This window comes from Sinocyclocheilus anshuiensis, unplaced genomic scaffold, assembly GCF_001515605.1.
Source record: "Sinocyclocheilus anshuiensis isolate Anshui unplaced genomic scaffold, SAMN03320099.WGS_v1.1 scaffold2982, whole genome shotgun sequence".
NCBI lineage: Eukaryota > Metazoa > Chordata > Actinopteri > Cypriniformes > Cyprinidae > Sinocyclocheilus > Sinocyclocheilus anshuiensis.
In genome coordinates this window covers 128,785-136,899 of record NW_015542585.1, presented here as the reverse complement: position 1 = coordinate 136,899, position 8,115 = coordinate 128,785, and the positions used below count along the sequence as shown (strand labels likewise).

General features: G+C 42.1%; 1 protein-coding gene and 1 long non-coding RNA gene across 2 annotated transcripts in view; both read left to right on the top strand.

Annotated features, from left to right (window-relative positions):
* The window catches only part of LOC107694450 (uncharacterized), a 23,797-nt gene extending 22,180 nt beyond the window's left edge, over positions 1–1,617 (top strand). Inside the window, exon 3 of the long non-coding RNA XR_001634879.1 lies at positions 1,603–1,617. This is a non-coding gene — a long non-coding RNA (uncharacterized LOC107694450). The remainder of the gene's footprint in view (positions 1–1,602) is intronic.
* Positions 1,618–5,377: 3,760 nt separating this feature from the next.
* LOC107694447 (F-box/LRR-repeat protein 19-like) overlaps positions 5,378–8,115 on the top strand; it is a 34,426-nt gene continuing 31,688 nt past the window's right edge. The window contains exon 1 of the mRNA XM_016494144.1: positions 5,378–5,459. The gene's annotated coding sequence lies outside the window, so the exon portion shown is untranslated. The remainder of the gene's footprint in view (positions 5,460–8,115) is intronic.

Genomic DNA, 8,115 nt, shown 5'->3' with positions numbered 1-8,115 from the left:
AACTAAAAATGGAAGATTTTCAGGATAAATAATGTCCCACAGAGAATTCTGCTTAAACTGAGAAGAGCAGAAATCGTGATCTGAACTGAACCAACAGTGACCTGCCTCGAGCTCAATAATGACACTATTGGGCTTTTCAGAAATGACATAAATATGAGTAAATTCAACACTTGCGCACACACAAAAATACATGTTATGAAGGCCTATTTAAATACATTTATGTTTTATTTCATACATTGTCACATTAAATGGCTTGCTAACTACTTAATTTAGTTATTCCTAAACACAATTTCAGAGGAGTATCATCAGCATCCCTCTGAGAGATGAGCTTTATGAGCACAGTCCAGCACAGCTTCAACGCTTCAGAACACATGCTGGAGACACGGTCGCTTTAGAAGAACAGATTTAATGTAGGATTAATTCAGAAATAAACTCTGAGCCACGCATGATCAACAAACCGCGACTGACCTTCTGCACCATGAGCTCAATGTTTATATGTGAACCATGTGTTCTTCATATAAAACCAGTGTGTCTTCAGAAAACCACCCAGTTCATACGGATTCGTGTCAGAAAGACAGGGACAGACATCTCTCATGTTTCATTAAAACACCCTCAATTTGTGTTTAGAAGATAAACGAAAGGTAGAGTGGTCAACTATCCCTGGAGCTTGTGTTAATGTTTGAGTCATATGGGTGTTGTGCTGCAGAAGAGCAGGTTTATTGCTCCCTGAGCTGCCGAGAGTCCATGAACACAGAAGCCACAGCAGGCCCACATCTGTCCAGCTGTGCCGCTAAATACTCACACATCAAACTCTAGGCCTCAATGTTTGCTCTGACAGAAAACGAGCGTTTCTCCCGTGATGTGAGACTTTAGACAGGAGCTTCAGTCCCAGCGACTGCTCTGAAGTGTCCAAACATCGAGTAGCGTTATATAATAACAGTGAAGCAGCGCAGACTAACTGAAGAGTGTGCTAATACATGCTAGCGCGGCGGCTAATGCTAGTTTCGCTGTCCTCCTCATCGCTACGAGAACATGTCTGTGAACAGTCTGGACTGGCAGCACGACCCTGAGTGTGTGTGTGTGTGTGTGTGATAAGTGAAGGTCTGTGGTGGTGTGCTCTCGTACCCTTCTGTATCCGCAGCTGGGCCGCGCTCGCCTTCTTTCCGCCGGCTCCGGCTCTCGTTCCTCCGGCGGACTCCTCGTCCTTCTTCTGCTGCTTCAGCGAGAAAAGCTTGATCATCTTCGCTGTGTTCTGCGCTAAACACACGCCTGATCTGATGCCGCTGCTGTGTGTGTGTGTGTGTGTGTGTTACAGGGGACTGTGCGGGTGTGTTTACAGCAGCTGCTGCAGAGGGAGCCGGTGTGTGTGTGTGTGTTAGCTGCTAATGCTAGCCGCTCAGTGACACATTGACTCACACTCTGCTTCCACACCAGCGATACACTTTAGTCTGATTGTGATGTTATTATTATTCTTGATGCTGCTGCTGCCTGTATTGATTTAAAAACACGAGAGCTGTCAAACGATTAATCGCATCCAAAATAAAAGTTTTTGTTTACATAATATATGTGTGTGTGCTGTGTATATTTATTATGTTTATATAGACACACACACACACAGTATATATTTTGAAAATATTTACATCTATATACATTTATATTCGTATATTTTATATACATATATTTAATATATAAACATATTTTTTCTTAAATATACACTGTGTGTGTGTGTGTCTATATATATACATGATAAATATGCACAGTATACACACACATATTATGTAAACAAAAACTTTTATTTTGGATGCGACTAATCGTTTGACAGCACTACTTTGTATTTTTATTTATTGATTTAACTGATATGACACCTGAAGCATTGTGCTATAAAAAAATCAGCAATATTATAACTAACAGGAATGTTTTGGGGTAGGGCACTAATGGACCACGTTTCCCATGATGCCTTTCGGCTGTGACGAATAGACCGGGAGGAGCTTTTGTATTTTATTATTTTTTTAAACTCTCCATATTTTTTATTTACCATATTTATTTATTTATTTGATTTCCTGGAGCAGGAGCAGAGTGCGATGTGAGAGCAGATGCGTGAGTCTCGATAACATACACCTACAGCAGAGCAGCACAATAGCGAAGCGCGAACAAAGGCACGCTTATCCGTGTATCCGTGCTCTCGTTCAGCGTGCGGGAATCATACGAGCCTGCAATATCGGCCCTCTGGAGCCCAGATGAGGGTCTTCCAGACGCGCAAACGACCCGAAGAGCCCTGTGGTGGCAATATCTGAAGAGCCTCGGAGAAACCCAGCGAGAGACGAGAGCAGGAGCTCGTGTAAACCTGTGAGAGGAGCCTGAGAACAGCAGGAGAGTGGAGCGGAGGAACAAGGAAGCTCTCTCTCTCTCTCTCTCTCTCTCTCATTGTGTCCATCTGTCGCCAGAAAGCATCACTCTAATGCTCGATCTAGGAGTATGCGACTCCGCGCGAGCAGGTGAGTCGCTGTTTGCTCGGCTAGCTCGTCGGGTTTAGTTGTGTCTGTGGAGCTGAGCGTCTGACTATAACACCTTCCTCCAGACCAGAGTGGCTAGTAAAGCCCATCCGAGTGAGTGCTAGCAGCCCTGGTTAGTTAGTTAGTGGCGCTGAATGGACCTGCTAACCCATGCTAGCTCGGCTCCTGGGGTCTATCGCAGCGTGTTGTGCTGTGTGTGAGCTACACGACAGCTTCGGCTCATCACGGGCTGCTGCTGAGGAGACTAACGTGCTGCTGGTGTTAGCTGTGCTCGCAGTGAAGCGGTAACGTGTCTGTCAGCACGGTGTTCGTGCTAAATCTCTTCAGGGTTGGTCCTAGCGAAGCCCTGCCGTGTTTTCATCGTTTCTGAGCTGATCTTCCTGTGCTTCATGTTAGGCCCGTATTTCACCTGACACTGTGTGTGATGCTGTAACTATAAAGGAAATAATGTGGTATGCCTTGGTAAGCAGGATTTGCACCAAAACACTACAGTTATTAGAGTTTCTGTTATAAGAATGACAGCAATGTTATGAAATATATGTCACTTAATTGACCATGACTCCATGTAGAAACCGTGACTGTAGTGTTTTGGTGGTTGTTACCGCAGTAAATGTGTGTCAGAATCATTGCTTTCTGTGTCAGTGAAAGTGTCATGTTCAGTGATCAAGATCAGATTCAGTTTGACGGGCACACAGATCTCTCTGAAATACTTGATTCTGATTGTTCTGTCGTGGCGTTTAGCAGACTAATGTTTCTCAGATAGATGAAAACTCTCACCTATCCCCGTCTGGGTAATTCTGTGCATCTGAGGGTCCGTCCAGGAGACTGGTCCATGTCCCTCAATCATGAGCTGTCCTCACACAGCACAACCCTCTGAGTGTAGGAGAGCTGACTTTCATATTCAGAATGCTTTCACTATCATCATGCAAAAAGTTCATTATTGATTGCATTTATGTTGCTTTCTTAAACCCCTAAAATAAGCAAATGTGACACTCAATAGTACTTCAATGCAATCAATATGCAGTTTTCATGGTGCGTGCGTGTGAATTGTAAGTGTGCATGTGTTGGAAATCATACCAAAGACCCTCACAGATGAATCTCACAGCTCAATCAGTAATTCAGCAGCTAGTTATTGACGCTATATTTGACTGTATAGCCAGAGGAGGATTTTGTTGTTGTCTCCCATTATCCAACACCACATAGAGTTATTAGTTCCTTGCTGTAGCTGTCTTTGGCTTGCACACTGGATAAAAGAATAATGACTGGATTTCAATCAACTTATGGATGAAATTGCTTCGTGGAGGATCATATGACCAACCTCTCAAATCATGATCCATGTCATTTTAACAGACTGCCTAACAATGGGGGTGTGCGATATATGCAGTCTACGATAATATGGTGATTGTTGTTTTAAGGATGTGTGAGCTGTTGTTATCAAGTGTGTCGCTCAATTAAAGGGATAGTTCACCCCTCAAAAAAGAGCATTTACTAATTTACTCACCCTCAGGCCATCCTAGGTGTAGGTGACTTAGTTGTTCTTCAGTAGTGAAATCAGTGAAGAAGATTTTTAGCTGAAACCGTGCTTCTTGGTGACTCATAAATTCAAGTCAGCAGCTGCCCTTTTTTGAAAATAAAAAAAGCATATCAGGAAACACAAAAAGAGTCCCTGTGGCTCCTGATGATATATTGAGGTCTTATGAAGCGAAACAATCGGTCTGTGCAAGAAACTGAACATTATTTACAACATTATTACCTGTGATCCAGAGCCTCATGCAAACAGGGAAGTCTGATTATTTTCCGTGACCTGGTTCTTTCAGACAGTTCGATTCAATGAACTGTTTCAGTTCACATAATGATGAAACTTGTATGCAAATCCAAAATAAAAGTTTTTGTTTACATAATATATGTGTGTGTGCTGTGTATATTTATTATGTTTATATAGACACACACACACACAGTATATATTTTGAAAATATTTACATCTATATACATTTATATTCGTATATTTTATATACATATATTTAATATATAAACATATTTTTTCTTAAATATACACTGTGTGTGTGTGTGTCTATATATATACATGATAAATATGCACAGTATACACACACATATTATGTAAACAAAAACTTTTATTTTGGATGCGACTAATCGTTTGACAGCACTACTTTGTATTTTTATTTATTGATTTAACTGATATGACACCTGAAGCATTGTGCTATAAAAAAATCAGCAATATTATAACTAACAGGAATGTTTTGGGGTAGGGCACTAATGGACCACGTTTCCCATGATGCCTTTCGGCTGTGACGAATAGACCGGGAGGAGCTTTTGTATTTTATTATTTTTTTAAACTCTCCATATTTTTTATTTACCATATTTATTTATTTATTTGATTTCCTGGAGCAGGAGCAGAGTGCGATGTGAGAGCAGATGCGTGAGTCTCGATAACATACACCTACAGCAGAGCAGCACAATAGCGAAGCGCGAACAAAGGCACGCTTATCCGTGTATCCGTGCTCTCGTTCAGCGTGCGGGAATCATACGAGCCTGCAATATCGGCCCTCTGGAGCCCAGATGAGGGTCTTCCAGACGCGCAAACGACCCGAAGAGCCCTGTGGTGGCAATATCTGAAGAGCCTCGGAGAAACCCAGCGAGAGACGAGAGCAGGAGCTCGTGTAAACCTGTGAGAGGAGCCTGAGAACAGCAGGAGAGTGGAGCGGAGGAACAAGGAAGCTCTCTCTCTCTCTCTCTCTCTCTCTCATTGTGTCCATCTGTCGCCAGAAAGCATCACTCTAATGCTCGATCTAGGAGTATGCGACTCCGCGCGAGCAGGTGAGTCGCTGTTTGCTCGGCTAGCTCGTCGGGTTTAGTTGTGTCTGTGGAGCTGAGCGTCTGACTATAACACCTTCCTCCAGACCAGAGTGGCTAGTAAAGCCCATCCGAGTGAGTGCTAGCAGCCCTGGTTAGTTAGTTAGTGGCGCTGAATGGACCTGCTAACCCATGCTAGCTCGGCTCCTGGGGTCTATCGCAGCGTGTTGTGCTGTGTGTGAGCTACACGACAGCTTCGGCTCATCACGGGCTGCTGCTGAGGAGACTAACGTGCTGCTGGTGTTAGCTGTGCTCGCAGTGAAGCGGTAACGTGTCTGTCAGCACGGTGTTCGTGCTAAATCTCTTCAGGGTTGGTCCTAGCGAAGCCCTGCCGTGTTTTCATCGTTTCTGAGCTGATCTTCCTGTGCTTCATGTTAGGCCCGTATTTCACCTGACACTGTGTGTGATGCTGTAACTATAAAGGAAATAATGTGGTATGCCTTGGTAAGCAGGATTTGCACCAAAACACTACAGTTATTAGAGTTTCTGTTATAAGAATGACAGCAATGTTATGAAATATATGTCACTTAATTGACCATGACTCCATGTAGAAACCGTGACTGTAGTGTTTTGGTGGTTGTTACCGCAGTAAATGTGTGTCAGAATCATTGCTTTCTGTGTCAGTGAAAGTGTCATGTTCAGTGATCAAGATCAGATTCAGTTTGACGGGCACACAGATCTCTCTGAAATACTTGATTCTGATTGTTCTGTCGTGGCGTTTAGCAGACTAATGTTTCTCAGATAGATGAAAACTCTCACCTATCCCCGTCTGGGTAATTCTGTGCATCTGAGGGTCCGTCCAGGAGACTGGTCCATGTCCCTCAATCATGAGCTGTCCTCACACAGCACAACCCTCTGAGTGTAGGAGAGCTGACTTTCATATTCAGAATGCTTTCACTATCATCATGCAAAAAGTTCATTATTGATTGCATTTATGTTGCTTTCTTAAACCCCTAAAATAAGCAAATGTGACACTCAATAGTACTTCAATGCAATCAATATGCAGTTTTCATGGTGCGTGCGTGTGAATTGTAAGTGTGCATGTGTTGGAAATCATACCAAAGACCCTCACAGATGAATCTCACAGCTCAATCAGTAATTCAGCAGCTAGTTATTGACGCTATATTTGACTGTATAGCCAGAGGAGGATTTTGTTGTTGTCTCCCATTATCCAACACCACATAGAGTTATTAGTTCCTTGCTGTAGCTGTCTTTGGCTTGCACACTGGATAAAAGAATAATGACTGGATTTCAATCAACTTATGGATGAAATTGCTTCGTGGAGGATCATATGACCAACCTCTCAAATCATGATCCATGTCATTTTAACAGACTGCCTAACAATGGGGGTGTGCGATATATGCAGTCTACGATAATATGGTGATTGTTGTTTTAAGGATGTGTGAGCTGTTGTTATCAAGTGTGTCGCTCAATTAAAGGGATAGTTCACCCCTCAAAAAAGAGCATTTACTAATTTACTCACCCTCAGGCCATCCTAGGTGTAGGTGACTTAGTTGTTCTTCAGTAGTGAAATCAGTGAAGAAGATTTTTAGCTGAAACCGTGCTTCTTGGTGACTCATAAATTCAAGTCAGCAGCTGCCCTTTTTTGAAAATAAAAAAAGCATATCAGGAAACACAAAAAGAGTCCCTGTGGCTCCTGATGATATATTGAGGTCTTATGAAGCGAAACAATCGGTCTGTGCAAGAAACTGAACATTATTTACAACATTATTACCTGTGATCCAGAGCCTCATGCAAACAGGGAAGTCTGATTATTTTCCGTGACCTGGTTCTTTCAGACAGTTCGATTCAATGAACTGTTTCAGTTCACATAATGATGAAACTTGTATGCAATTATATTATTAAAGGCACAGTATGTAAGATTTTCATAGTCAAATATCCAAAAACTACTTGGACGGTGTGGTATATTTCATGCAGTTGTGTATTTATGTTATCCCAAAAGTTCCCAAGGATTTGTAAATCCAGAGAAATTCCAATTTTAATAATGGCTCGTCCCTGGTCATTGTCGCCTATCAATGACGTGGTATCCGCACTATCCTCAGTTTCCGCTTGTAGAAACTATGGCAACACACAGACACAAATGCTGCTGTACAGTTAAACTAAATACATTACGGCTGTCGCGAATAAAGTGAAGTTTTTTAAAGTAAAGTTTACCGCAACATTTCTGTCACGAAAACAAATTCCTCGTATGTGTAAACATACCTGGCAATAAAGCTCATTCTGATATATTTCATGCAGTTGTGTATTTATGTTATCCCAAAAGTTCCCAAGGATTTGTAAATCCAGAGAAATTCCAATTTTAATAATGGCTCGTCCCTGGTCATTGTCGCCTATCAATGACGTGGTATCCGCACTATCCTCAGTTTCCGCTTGTAGAAACTATGGCAACACACAGACACAAATGCTGCTGTACAGTTAAACTAAATACATTACGGCTGTCGCGAATAAAGTGAAGTTTTTTAAAGTAAAGTTTACCGCAACATTACATTTAGATCTGCTCAATGTTGCGCTATGATTTTTTTATGCGTTTTTACAGTGTTGCGCATTATAACCAATCACACATGAGTCTGTTGAGGTTATGAATGCAATGACCAATCAGTGGCGTTCAGATGAATTTTTAGCTCACTGCAGGCGCTCGCCGACTGAATTCAGCTCTCACGCGAATTCTCTCATCATAAACAACAAAGTGCAGATGTACGTATGATGTAAG